Source organism: Gallinula chloropus (genome assembly GCF_964237585.1).
Source record: "Gallinula chloropus genome assembly, chromosome: 12".
In the NCBI taxonomy this organism is placed as follows: Eukaryota; Metazoa; Chordata; class Aves; order Gruiformes; family Rallidae; genus Gallinula; species Gallinula chloropus.
Window position 1 is genome coordinate 20,682,086 of NC_140097.1, and position 14,033 is coordinate 20,696,118.

Genomic DNA, 14,033 nt, shown 5'->3' on the forward strand with positions numbered 1-14,033 from the left:
CTCACAACCACCCAGTGCACAACTCCCTGCCCTTTTTCTTCTCATTTCTTAGCTGCTCCTCTACCAAATCTCCATGAACAAGGCAGCTGTTCAGCAAGTCCTCTGCTTCCAGCACAGGAAGAGCTCTTTTACTGCTCTGAGCAGTTTATTGAGAAACATCCTTGTCCAGAGTCCCTCTGCTAATGAACTGCAAGGCAACGCTAACACACTCCCTACTTCTCTCCAGCAGGCAGCTGCTCCCAGAGGGGAAGAAGAAGTAGATTTTTTTTCTACCACCCACGGCACATCCCAGCAGGAAGTTTGGATACTGTTATCACTCTATCAGCCTTTTTTTAGCTCTCTTTGCAGCCAGTGTTTGCTGTGTCATGATGTTTGTGTACGGCTGTATGACTGCGCACATGTCTGTACCAGGCAGACACAATGATATGCCTGGGAGCTGCTGTGTGTCACGATGGTGACATGTGAAAGCATATTTGCTCTGCCTAGAGCAGTTTTATTCCTCCCAGCTCCAGCCACAAGGATCTCAATACATGGAGGTAAAAGGCAGTCTCCTCACTTCACTGCCCAGTAACATAACACGTCTATCCACTGTCCTGAATATGACTTTGCTCACCAGTGTAGAGATGGACATTCCCATTTCCCTTCAACAGACAGCACCTGAGCTGTCCCCTCCAGAAAAGAAGCAGTATTTCCCATATTGACCCAGTTAGAGATGGATGAGATAGGAATGGGGTGAAGATTCTTGTACTGTTTGGTAGAAAATCCACACAGACCAGCATGACTCTGCAGATATTAATACCTGGCTTATGATTCCAAGGCATGTAAGGAAAGAACTGAGAGCATCATTCCAGTTACTGACAGACAAATCTTTCCATTGAACTTACATTAGAAGTTCTGTGAAAGACAGTGAAGTCAGGTTCTGTACAGGTAAATGAGTCCGTTAGTAAATGATCCGGTCTTTGGATCAACTGAAATCTTTTGGGTTTAAATCAGAGGTTCTGGGTTCATTCTCCTCAGATGATGACCTGGTCAGGGAATGTCACTACAGATGGACAACATACATGAATCCTCAGGACACTGAGGCAATGTGATGCAGTAAAGTTTGGAAAGCTTGCAGTGACATTACCCAAGGAACAACAGCTCAAAGCATACAGGGAAGGACTTCAGGCTCCGGTGTTTTCAACCTGGTGCCAACTGTACTAAGAAAAGGGTATTTTGTCTATCAGATTTTGTGACAGGACTGGATTGAAAACCAGCAATTCGACGGCTTATAGTTATAGCCCAGGAAATAAAAAATCAGAGGTTCACAGGATTTAGAAATGAAGGGTAAGAAGGAAGATCTAATGCTGTCTTTCAAGAGCCACAGATTTCCCCCCACTCCCTTTTTAAAGGCAAACCCCTGCAGCTAAGCCAAAGGCAATTGAATGGTTGCACATCCTGTTCCACAGAACTTTTTGCCCTTCTACAAGAGCCAATATTACGTTTTCCAGAAGCACCTCTCTAATCTCTTGAGCTTCTCTTGAAACATTGGTGTGTTGGTGCAACTTTTCCATTACCCTATTGCCTCTCCTTCCTGCTACATTCTGATGTACAGGTACATGGACAGCACTGACTTTCCAAGGGCTGCAGTGCATAGAGCTGCCACTGAGTTGTGAAGACGTAAAGTCACCTTCTCAAAAGAATAGTGTCAGATTGGCAGCTTCTCTCATTTGTAAATTCGTGCTACTGTTTTAGAAACTTGATTATTTATGGTTTTTTAATTCAAGGCTGAGATGCTGGAAGCTACTCCTTTACCTGTCCAGAAACTCTGGTCTGTAATGCCCTGCCAGGGATGCATATTCTGACCTCTGGAAATGTTGCAGTCTAACAGACAAAAGACTTTTCTGAGGAAGAAAGCAATCTGCCAGCAAAATTCACAGGGCTCTCCAACATCCCCTCTGTCAATTTGGGCGAGTAACTTCATCTACTCCATGCTTTTATTTCCCTGTTTTTGAAATGAAGGTGATACTCCACCAGGCTGTTTTAAAGGTAACATTTTCAAGGTACCATTCACAAATGACTGATGTGCTCAATAAACCATGACTGAGTTGCAGAAAACTGACTGAAGACCCAGCATAAGTCTGCTAATTAACCTGGTGCAGCTCTGCTGATGCAAGATTGTCCTGTACACTACACAGACCTTTTCCAGTCCTGTACAAAAAAGAGATAGTCTTGAAACACCTGATAACCCAGTGGGTAGTGGAAGTACTTCTTAGAGGCAAAGAGTAGAAAGAAACTAGGACTCTTGGGTTCTATTTTCAGTTCTGCCACTTACTCACTATTTGACTACGGACAAAGCACCAACCCTCCCCACACTTCATTTCATTAAAAACAGATCAAGAGGGTATTGCAAGGTTATTATTTTTCTAATTACTCCAGAGTCCTTGCATGAAAGGCCTTTCAGGAAAGAGATTTATACAGAAAATAGTAATCCATCACTTAGTTGCCAAGAAATTACAGAACTCTGCAGACTGATCCATGAACAAGCTGTGTCACTGAAGCTTATTTCTACTTCTACGTGACAAACACCTGAACAAATCAGCTGTGGGAGTAAACATAATCAAAGGTTATTAGTTAATAAGTACTAATCTCCCACAAATACTTGTATACTAAAGCAGGTACCTTCAAAACACAGCTCCATTGCAAAGGGAACTTTGCTAAACCAAAGTTTGTTTTTTCTTGCCTGTTGCCCAGTACTTCCAGTTGGTATTGGGATAAACAATCTGTTAGAAAATGCACTCCAGGTTTTTCTGCCAGATCAAAATTTCTTTTATGTCAAATGTTCCAGTTGAGAAGTGATGGTGGGTTTTGATCTGCTTAGATGACATCACTCAAATGGTTAGTACTGCTCAGGCTACTGTCACCCACCCATGAGAGGCTGAGTGCAGCTTCCCTGTCCCACAGGCCTTGGCAGAGCATGGCTTAGGTAGTTCTTGTACTGGAATGCCACGTGCTGTGAGTCACTCGTGCCTGTCTCATGCACCACACTTCACTGTGTCCTCATTTGTGGAACCATGTTGTTCCACAAGGACGTGACTAACCTGAATCTTTTCAGTGAAACAGTTTACACTACAGACCTCTGAACACACTGGCAAAGCAGAGAGGATTGCTTACTGCTCAGTGCAGCATGCAGTAATCCTAGGCATGAATGGCATTTACCAACACTGAGTAGAACCTGAGTAGAAAACGCTCCCCACTATGGACACCTGTCACCACAGGTGACAGCTTTCCTGCCAGGTATGTCCTTGCATTCCCTGGTGCCCAGAAGCAATGACCCAAAGAGCTAACCCTGCACGCTGTCCCTGCTGCCTGTGCAGGACGTTGTCAGTACATGAAGTGGTCTGTGTGAGTAGTTGCTTTTAAGTTGGTTGCTACATCCTGTTAAACAACTATTGCACTCTACTTTGTATCAGGTATGGCAGCTGCGCTGAGACCTTTAGGGTGCACAGTACTGCACAGGAAAATGCTACAACCATTAGCCAGCACACTTTCATTTACTTCTAAAAAGCTACAGTATCAAAGACATCTACTATCATCCCAAGAAGAGCAAAGGGGCAGTTAAGTGCCAGAGGTCTACGAGGGCTCAGGGTAGATGTTATGAAATCCGGTTCAAAATTTATAAGTAATTTGAGGAACTGTAATACACACTGAGATCTCATTCTTGAGCATCATGTCCCAGCCTGCTGCTGATGCTGTGTGCTTCTGGGATATACAATGTCTAAAGAGAGAATATTTGCTCACCTTTGTCTGCTACTTTGAGAACTATTTGGACAAATAGGATTTTACAAATTACTACTGGAGTGGCAGGTTCAAGAAGCACTGAAACACCTGCCTTTGCTGCAGAGCCTGTAGATTCCCTGAAGCTGACAGGAATGCTCACATGCTTCAAGTCAAACATGGGCTTAAGTAGCTGTTACGTGAAGTCCCACCACAACTGAAGCTTGTGTAAGTGATGAAGTCACCCCTGACCTCTGTGTCTCAGGCTGAAACACTCGCTTGCCAACAAATGTGGGTATTTGGGAATTAACTCATCTGGCATCAAATGGATTTCATTATCTTTCTAGAAAATGAGCTGATAGCAGTGGGCAGTGATTCTAATGCTGTTTACCAGCATTAGGTTATGCTCACATGGAAATATCCTTTCTTGTGGATTACAGTAAAGCAGAATTTGTCAGAATGGCAGAGAAGCTGGGAACTTCTGATTTTGATTTCTGATCACAGCTCTACCTTCCTCCACCAAGAAAATAGAAAATGATTAGTCATGTAGTGCCTATTGATTTAGTAGTCTTCATTTTAAAAATTATGTTTCCCAGTATTGTTCTTTTTTTATTATTATTACTGAAGCAAATTGTAACACACTGAATTGGAAATTGGTTAACTCCTTCCTATCTTTGCTTTTATAGCTCATTTTCTCTCTGATTGAACAAAAGCCATAAACTGAGAACTGTTTTCTCTAAGCATAGGAGATAAAAGACAAGCTTCATAAGAATGTGTCATGCTGAGGTTACTTGTGCCTTTTTCATTCGCTCCACCCACTGTAATTCCTTCCCGTCCTTCCCAACTCTTTTATCATAACCTTTCTATGAAAATATCTATTAACAGAAGCTAGAGTAGGTAACTGCTGATAGTGAGGTGAAAATGTTTTCTATTCCTGTGACAAGGAGTGGAGTAACAGCCTGGTTTGTTCCCTGGATCAGAGAGGCACAAGCTAATCTCACAATGTTGCTCACCCTCCTCTACAGAGACCCTCTTGGTTTTCAAGGAGTATTGGGATTAAGTGCAAAAAGAAGTCTCAGACGGCCTTCTATGGATGGATGTGTAAATGATTTCCAGTGAGGCTGGCTCTGGAAAAGGAGAGAACATCACTGAGGAGAAGAGAGGAAGTCTGTAAGGGTCCCTGGCTTACTTTTCCCCACCAAACCCAAAACCAAAACAATGACCAAAAAAAAAAAAAAAGGTACAACAAATGGATGTCCTAGGGCATGAAAATCATTCCCTTGAATTACAACTAGTATGTCATTTAAATCTTAAAATCTTTTGACTACCACCCCAGAAACCACTGCATTTTCCCCCTTGAATGGCCTCTGTAGCATCTGTTTCCTGAAATATCAACAACAATCAGGTGGCTGAGAAGATTTTAATGAGAAAAATTCAGGACAATAGAATGGCCACTCTGGGCATTGTACTGGTACAATAGAACTCAGAAAGGCAAAATGAAAATAAACTTTGTGGAACTAATATGTGCTTGGGGCACAAAAAGTAGTGGGACATAGAGATTTACTGATGGGTTCTTGACACAAGAGGATGCAAGTGCCAATTCATCTTGGACTGAAGTGGTGGCAGATGTTGCCCAGAAGAAAGGAGTGGTCTCCTGCTAGAACCCCACATAAAAATCCTGAGTAATTACTGCAGAGTCCAAGCAAGTTGGTAGGGATGGAAAAAGGCTTCCAACCAACTTTGTAAGACTGAAAAGATGGTTGTTTCGGTCAGAGATGTGGGATGGTGGGGGGACCTTAGAGGTGAACTCTGAGAATAGCAAAGCATGGTGTAAAAATAGTAAGATGAGAGGTTTGGTTGTGCTTGTTTGCTGAGCTTCAAATAAAAGCAGACTCCATGAAGGATGAAGGAGCAGAAACCTGCATAATGAATACTGTGCTCACACAGTGCACGTTGCAGGAGCTGAAACAGTTCCCCAACAGATATTAAATTGCACTAATTGTGCTGGGTATTCATTCAAAGTTTCCCTAAGCTGTTTTTCTTCTTTTCTGTCTTTGCCCAGTGACCTTCATTTAGCCTTTTTAACAGACAAGACTGGGAGAGCCAGGCATGCATCTCCTAACTGGTAAAGATAAATAGATTCATAGAATTGTTAGGTCTGAATTGCACCCACAGCATGTGTGCTCTAAAGACATACACTTTAGCTCAGTCAGAAGTTATGGGCTTGAAACAGGAATTTCTGGGTGAAATTCTCTGGCCTATGCCATGCAACAAGCCATACTCAATGATCTAATAGACACTTCTGGCTCTGAAATCTATGAATCTATGAAAAAAAGCCATCTTTTCTATGCTTTGCTTTTTCTGCAAGCCCATTATCCCTCCAGGCTGTCTATATTCGGCTTTCAGCAGCCTGAGACTTGAAGACTTTTAGTGATTATAATTCTACCACCATTTTGCACCTCCAAAGTTTTTGCAAGGAGGCCCCCAGGGACTGGGGAGAGACAAAGTCCAGTTGCAATTCCAGTTTTCCAGTTAAATTGTAGGCTGACTGATTGCAATGGGATCTGTCATCAGTGCAGATCAAAAGGCAGAGCTGGCTCCTCGGACCCAGTTGACATGGGAACTTGTGTCATTAATAGCCAGAAATGGCACCAGAAATCTGAGAGGTCTTAACAGCAGTCTCAGGCTGGAGCTTCTCCCATTTTTATTTATGCATTGTGCTTTTAATTAAATAGGCTTCCAGTTCACCAGCATGTCAACAACAACCCTGCTATCTGTGCCCTGTCCCTCCTCCTGAACACCTTTAGCCAGGTTCTTACTTAAACTACAGACATTTCATTGCCTGCAATGGGGCTACTTGAAATTTGCATACACCCAAGGGAAGAATCACGGCCCTCTTCTCCCAGTCCCTCTTTCAGCCTCACAAATGCTCATTTGTTATTATTTTTTAAGGTTCTAATTTAACCAAGCCATAGTTTCCTCTCCCTCTGGAATCAATATTTTCTCTGTCTTTTGACAATTTTTTTTATTTTATTTTTACATGCGGTCTCCAAAAGGGTATAATTTACAGTTAATACCATGCAATCAAAGACAATGGCAGGATTCCTGTGAGCAGAGCAATCCTGGCTTCCTAATCATGGCTCTCATGCTCTACAGAAGAATTACAATCTTGCTCAAGGAACAGCGGATACCTGTTCCCAAAAACACATGCAGCTTACTATTTTAAAGTTGCATTGAATGAAGAAAATCTGTGCCTGTCTTGCTTTGAAGGACTACTTACAGTCTAACCACCCCTTGGGAAAGGGACCACAAGAAAAGAAGATTTTTCAGCTGGGCACAGCCCATACTGCACTTCCATGTGTCATTTGTGTTCAGAAAACCTTTAGGTGTGCAAGGGCATGTTCATCACTACTTTGTGATAAAGACCAGCCATGTACTGCCTTTAGCCCAGCCCTGCCTTGCTAGAAACTGATGGAAGATGGTTAAATCCACATCTCAGTCTGTTGAGTAATCACTGTACCCAGGAGAGTAGTAATACCTTGTGTACTTCCACACTCAGCAGATGAGCCCCATGTAATATTTCTGACGTAAAGAAAACAAAAGCAGGGAAATAAGGGAAGAGCTACTTTGGTTTGAGGTGACTCTGCAGGACTCAAATAAAGGGTAAGCTCAGTGACCTTTGGTGGAAGTGACCAGTACCCAGAGAAATGTGGCCTAAGAACTAGATAAACAGAACACACAACTTCAAACTCATCCCTAAAACACAGGTGTGTGTGCGAGGGGTTAGTGTCTCTACTGCTGGAGAGGATGAGAGGGTTGAGCTTTCAGTTTTGATGAATCTGGCTACATGATGGCACTGATGCATTTTGTTCTGCATTATTCCCTCTTAAACACTGACTTTCCCTACCCATTATGGCTTTGTTGGAGGACAATTACCTTCACTAAATGAAAACAACCAGAATGTATGAAGGGGTCAAGTGAAAAAGCAGTATACAAAGCAGCCAGAAACAAAGGAGTGTACTGTAGGGAGCAGCCCAGTTCTTCAATTTCTGTGAGGACAAAGACATTTAGCTGCTGCAACAGCTATTCCACTAGTTGTGAAGAGGACTGGTGACCTCTCGCTTTGCAGGATGTGACCAAAAGGAACAACATCAGGGCAGAGCATCAGGGTGGTGTGCTCAACATGTGAAGGTTTACATACATCCACCTGGCAAATGGCTGGAGTAGTGTGAGAGGCTTCTACTCTCAAGCTGCTGGTCATCCCCTCTCTGCCAAAGGAGACAAGGTTTGTAGCAGAGGTGGTGAGAGCTGCTTAGCCTGCCCCAGAGAAAAGGCACTGGCTTTGTACATGTTGGGCAAAACTGCTGGACTGTTTTGCTGGTAGCTGGTAGCTGCAGAGGCAGTGATCCTTGGAAAAGGAATCACAAAAACAAGCTGGAACAACTTTAATATCTTAATTTGCTCCACTTGCTTACTAAGGCAACGTGTGTCAAAATGAGGGCTTAGCACGTGGGGAGTTTCTGTTCACCCTTCCTAAACTCTTTTGCTGCTACCAGACTTTTTTCAATTAAACCAAAGGTTTTGCATCTTCATTTGCAATTCCCCCAAAGCAGAATATGCCCCATGAAGAAGAGGAAGTCTATTTGTTTGTCTCCCAATTTTAACTGAATATAATATGACCTAAAATCAAGTGGTTCCTTGGATTTTACTTTTTATTTTCTCATAGGAATTTCTAGAGAAAACAGAGTTCTGCACATCAGAACAGACTGTTCTCCCACAGCATCTTATCAAATGACTGTCAGGAAAAACAATCTCTGCCCCACCTTGGAAGAGGCTGTCAAGCAGTGAAAATGCACTAGCTATTTCCCCTAGTTTTAATGTTCCTGTCCCAAAGTCTGTCTAAAGAAGTGTTTACATCGCAAATTGGTGAGAATTGGGAGAATATGCCAAGAGAAAGATCACTCAGTACATGCCCTGTTTCCTGTATTATTCTCTGGCAATTTGCTACATACTGTCAGAGAAGAACCAGTATCAAACCCACAAAGGTAACACAAGGGAGGTGTAAATAAATTGCAGAGCATCAAGAAAAGGTGCAGCAGAGTTGATGCAAAAATTCAGAGCCTCTGGCTTTGATATAAGTTTCAGGGAATGGAAGAGTGTATCTCTGAGAAGGGCAACCCAGGGAGAGAGGATAATGCTTAGTACAGAGTGCATTCAAGAGGAACTGAAGGGGAACAAAGACATGGCCAACAGTGTATCCATGTGCTGCAGACAGGCAATTACTCTATAAATCACAGTTAAAGGAGACCTCTACTAGCCCGTGCTAATCACAGTCCCTTACCTTCTCGGAGGGTCAGTCATTGTGGCCACACTCCAAACCAGAGATTTGGTGGGGTAAAAACTGGTATGCTGAGACAGGCCAACATCACCAGTAACCCCCAAGACACAGGTTCCTAAAAAAGTAGGGGCATCTCCTCTGACTGAAGGTGCCTTGAGGGGACAAGTTCTAAAACTGGTGCAGATTAGCTGATGGGATGCCTGACCTGAAGGGAGATGGCCACAAGGGCACAGTGAACCGTTCTTCAGAAGCCGGGACTAAACCACCCATCATGATGGTTTCATTGCAGGGAACAGTCATGCACTATTAGTGCTGAAAGATTTCCCAGCCCTAACGGCTAGGATTTTAAGAATCTATTTAACTTTGATAGTCTACAGCCCATCACTGGGAGTCTGCTTAAAGGTGTGATTGCTCTTCTTTGTATTGGAATTGCTGACAGATCCTTAACTATTATGGCGCTTACCAGCAGTAACCCATTTAAATAGAAAGAAAGAGGAGAGCATAAATGGCTGTGCTGTTTGAATTTGATTTACCCAGCAGCAGAAAAAAGTTCCATGTATAGATCCTTGCTACACTATCCAGACCATGAGTCTGCTCTGCTCTTTTTATACCGATACACTATAAAGTTAGGAAATGCATTATCCTGGAGGAAGGATGCTACGCTGATGGGAATTTTGGTGCTGGTTGTTTTTGAACTGCAATATGTGGCATTGTAATTCTGTGTCAGTGATTTAAATGCACTGATAGAGTTGGTGACAGCTTAAATGGCTCCAGCCCCCAGCCTTCCCTCACCCCTCCTCCCTGCCTGCGGTTCGTCTCTCTTACGGATGGAAGGCTGACAAGTTCTGTGCAGGAACAATGGAGAGTGGGAGAGTAGGTGGAGAGACCGGTAATTGTTTAGGGTGGGGTTTTTCTAGTGTTGTTTTAAAATATGAGCAAATAAAGAGACATTCCACCTTCTTTTTTTGGTGCTGAAGTGCAACTTGCTGTGAATGCTGAGAGAGGCTGACTGCACGGCCATGCACCCTATTGCCCCTGCCCTGCAAGTGGGAGGAATGAAGAGAAAGAGAGAGTGAAGGTGACTGAATGGCCTTACAGGCTGCTTCCATCACCCTGTACCTGCTCTGCAGTGACAGGCTTCTGACAGCAGACAGCCATCTCTCTAAATCAATCGTCTGCTTTCTTGTTCCTTATTCCCCTCCCACCTCCTGCTAGTACACAGCAGTGCCACGCACGCTGTGTGACAAAAGGAGCCCTTCAGGTGCTGGCTTCCCCCCCCTGTGTTACTGAAGGTGAGCCAGGTGTGCTGCTCCTTCTGCTTGTTTGGAGACGCTCAAAGGGATGTGATGGGTCACTATCTGGATCCTTAGGAAGGCTGAAAGACAAAGTGAGTAACTGCAAGTGGAAGTGATGGAAATAATCATCGCTTCTCTTCAGATGCTTGCTATGAAGACTGTCACTCAAACACCAGAGGGGCAAGAACACAAGTCAAGGCTGGAAAAATACAGATTCAGAACACACACAGAGACTGTGCAGGACTGAACCCCACTGGGAAATAAAGGTATCAAAGCATCTTGTTATCACTGCCACCCCTATTAATAACATCAGCAACTTCAGGTACAACCTCAGCAACTCTGCAATGGTCTAAAAATACTGAGTGATGGATGGTGTAGTACCACACTCCTGATTTACATTTGTTAGAAGCAAACATCCACAACTCACTGAGAGTAAATATGTGATGCTGTCATCCCTAACTGTTAGGAATAAAAACTGTAGTACCCTGCTCTTTATCATGTGCCCTGACTCTATTTACACTTCCTCTGGCTTATGCATGCTGATATAGATATCATGGAAATGGCAAGGGTATGGGAAGGATATCCATCAGATGAAAAGCCAGTGACTTGGGCTAATCTTGTATCTTGAAAAAGTCAGTGATAGGTGTGTTTACTTTGGACATCTAGACCTCAGCACTTCATGAGGTCACTCCTAGCACAAGTTACATGCTCAACTTCTTTGTACTAGACAGGTAACTACACAGGCAATGGCACCTTCCGTAAGACAGATGTAGGAGACTTGTAAGTCTGTCACTGTATGAAGCAGAACATTTCCAAAGCCCAGATTCATTGCATCCAACCTCAGCTATGTCAGTTCAGCAGCTGAGATGGAAGCCTTATCGTGCTCGGCTCCCTCTGCAGCAAGGGGAGAAAGAAACACCTCCAGAGTGTAAGGCAGATCTTTAATAGCCTCTTGCTTTCCATGGACCACATAAAGAACCTAGGAAACTGTGTTTCTAGTTGAAGAATCTCAGGTAAGTGCCTAAAGTTAGGTAGGGTGAACTCCCTGATTTCACCTTCATCACTTCTGAGTGGTAGATTCTCCCCTCTGGTTAGCCCACAGTGCCAAAGCCCACTTTCATTCTCATTTCATTTACCAGCAAGCTCCTTCATATTCTTTAAACTTAGAAGTAATTCTCCATAAAAATCTAAAAAGAAATGTAAGCACATTCCATCAAATTCCTTCCTTTTCAAACTCTAGGTTGTCAGGCAGGTTAGGCTGCTGGGATGGGGTCACTGCTGTTGTCTAACTCTGTATGAGCAGGAGTGGGTTAGGAAAGGGGTATGTACCCTTAGTGGAGAGACAACAATGACTGCCAGTGGGGGGAGGAAGGACTCAGAAGCTTGAAGCTCAGCGGAATGGTTGGGGCCAGTTCTCAGTAGAGGATAATGTGAAGAGGCTGGAAGCAAGGGAGCACACAGCTGACGAGGGATGATTCTGCAGCGTGGATAGGTTAGGGTTACAAACTGCTGCTGACTGGGGCTTTGGCACATGGAGCAGGGTTGTGCTCAGGCTAACCCCTGCCCAGCCACAGCTCTGGGGCAAGAAAAGCTGTAGGAAAAAAGCTCTGCCAAACCACCTTAATGAAAAGACTGAAATTAGTGACACTCCCAGCTGCTTGTTTAAAATGACAATGTTTTTATTAGTGCTAAAATAGAATGGGAAAGAGAAGGAGTGTTGTGTAAAGTGTGTGCTGGCCTTTGTGCCTGCTGCTGGGGGTGTGATCAACAACACCAGCTGGCAGCTCTTTGGTTAAGAAAAAAAAATAATACAGTCCTGGAGAATGCAATGTGAACAAGAGCAAGCAGAGCACTCAGCGCAGGAAAAACAGCTGGCGAGGGACCCAGGCTGTCAAGGCACAAATTGCAGTCAAAGCCAATAAGAATTTCCTCCTAATGCACAGGAAGTTCTCTCCATCACTCCAGCTTCCCCTCACACTCCTCCCTGGCCTCCCACCACTCTGATTTCATTTGTGGAAAACCTGATCCCTTTGGCATTGAAAACTCTTGGGAGACACGCTGCCCATATGCACCTTGACCTGGAATACAGCCATGGGGTGAGAAGGGTGGGCTCTGGCGCACTGCAGGCTTGGGACTTGGAAACTTGAATCCTAGGAAAACAGCTGTAGATCAGAAAAATGTACATGGTCCTGTCCTGCAGACCTCCACTGCCACGGCAGCATCAGGCTGCCATCCAGCTCTGCAAACAGTTTGCACACTCAGAGCTCCACCTGCCATTGCTGCCCTGCGATCCCACGCAGCTCAGCTGGTTTCACTCAGCTCTGCCCTCAAGCTTCTCCTGTTTTTCAGTTCTGCACCACTTAGATGATGTAAATCCAGTTCTTCCCTGTAACACCCTCAAGTATTCTGGAAGTCATTTTATTTTGATGAAAGTCAGTCAACTATGGCCAAACTACGTGGTGTGTTGTTTGCAGTGCACCTGTACTAATGCATTCACAGCATATTTATCACCAGAGAAGATGAGCAATTTTTTACCCTTTGATTTGAGATACTAATTAAACCTATTTTTATAGAGATTGAGGGCATTCAAAGTCTAAGACCATCTTTATTTCCTAAAGCCAACAACGTGAGACAGAAGTAGGCTGTAGAAAGAGTTCATTAGCTCGGGAATGAACCCCTTCTCTGACACTGACCTACTCTATGACTTTGAGCATCTTACTTTACCATGCGTGACAAATACCAATTAACTTGCTGCATTTGCCACTAAGAAACTGTTAGCATATCCTGCCATGAGAAATGAAATGCAACTACTTTGAAAAAATAAGCAGGGAGGTCAGATCTGGGCTAGAGTGCTTACATGTATCTTTAACTAAGTGATAACTCAGACTTTGAAAGGAAAAAAAAAAAAGGAGAGTTAAAAAAATTAAATCAAGAAATAATTGTGCAGCCTTTAGCTCTAGATAATGGCAGCATGAGGAGTGGGATAATTAAATGATTGATATGATTTCAGAAAGAAAACACGCTTTTCCTGGGCATGCACAAGGTTATCTGTGTCATTTAATTAACCTGCATGCAGGAGAGGAATTCTCTGCTGTTATCTCTTGATCCCAGTCCTGTGATGTCTGCAGGGGGGTTATTTTTTGTTTTTGTTTTCAGAGTTAGGTTGTGGGGGGTTTTGGCTTTGTTTATGGTCTGGGTTTTTTTTTTTTTTTCCCTGGGGATTGGGAAGAGCTGAAGAGATTGCTACAAAACAGAAGCAAAATATCTTTTAAAGATTCTTTAGAATGGTACTGACTGGGAATGCTTTACATCAGTTGTCTTATGTGTTATACTGATGAGGCTGCTGCCTCAGTTCCTCTCCTGTTGTGGGGAAGCAATGTCAGATTGCTAGTTCAGCACTGCAGCTAAGGGGAAATTGCCATCAGTGCATTACCTTCTGATCTCCATGATGTAAGCAAGCACAGTCCCTCCCACTGTGGGAGTCCTCTCATCACCAGCAATCTGCTTCACCCATTGCTATGCTCCTTGGTTTCAGCCCTTCCTTATCTAACTCCTCACAGCTCTCCTTTTCTCCAGCTCCATCCCTGAACAGGCGCCTGTGCTTCTGTCTGGAAACAAGCTCCACTCTTCCTTGCAGGCTGCAC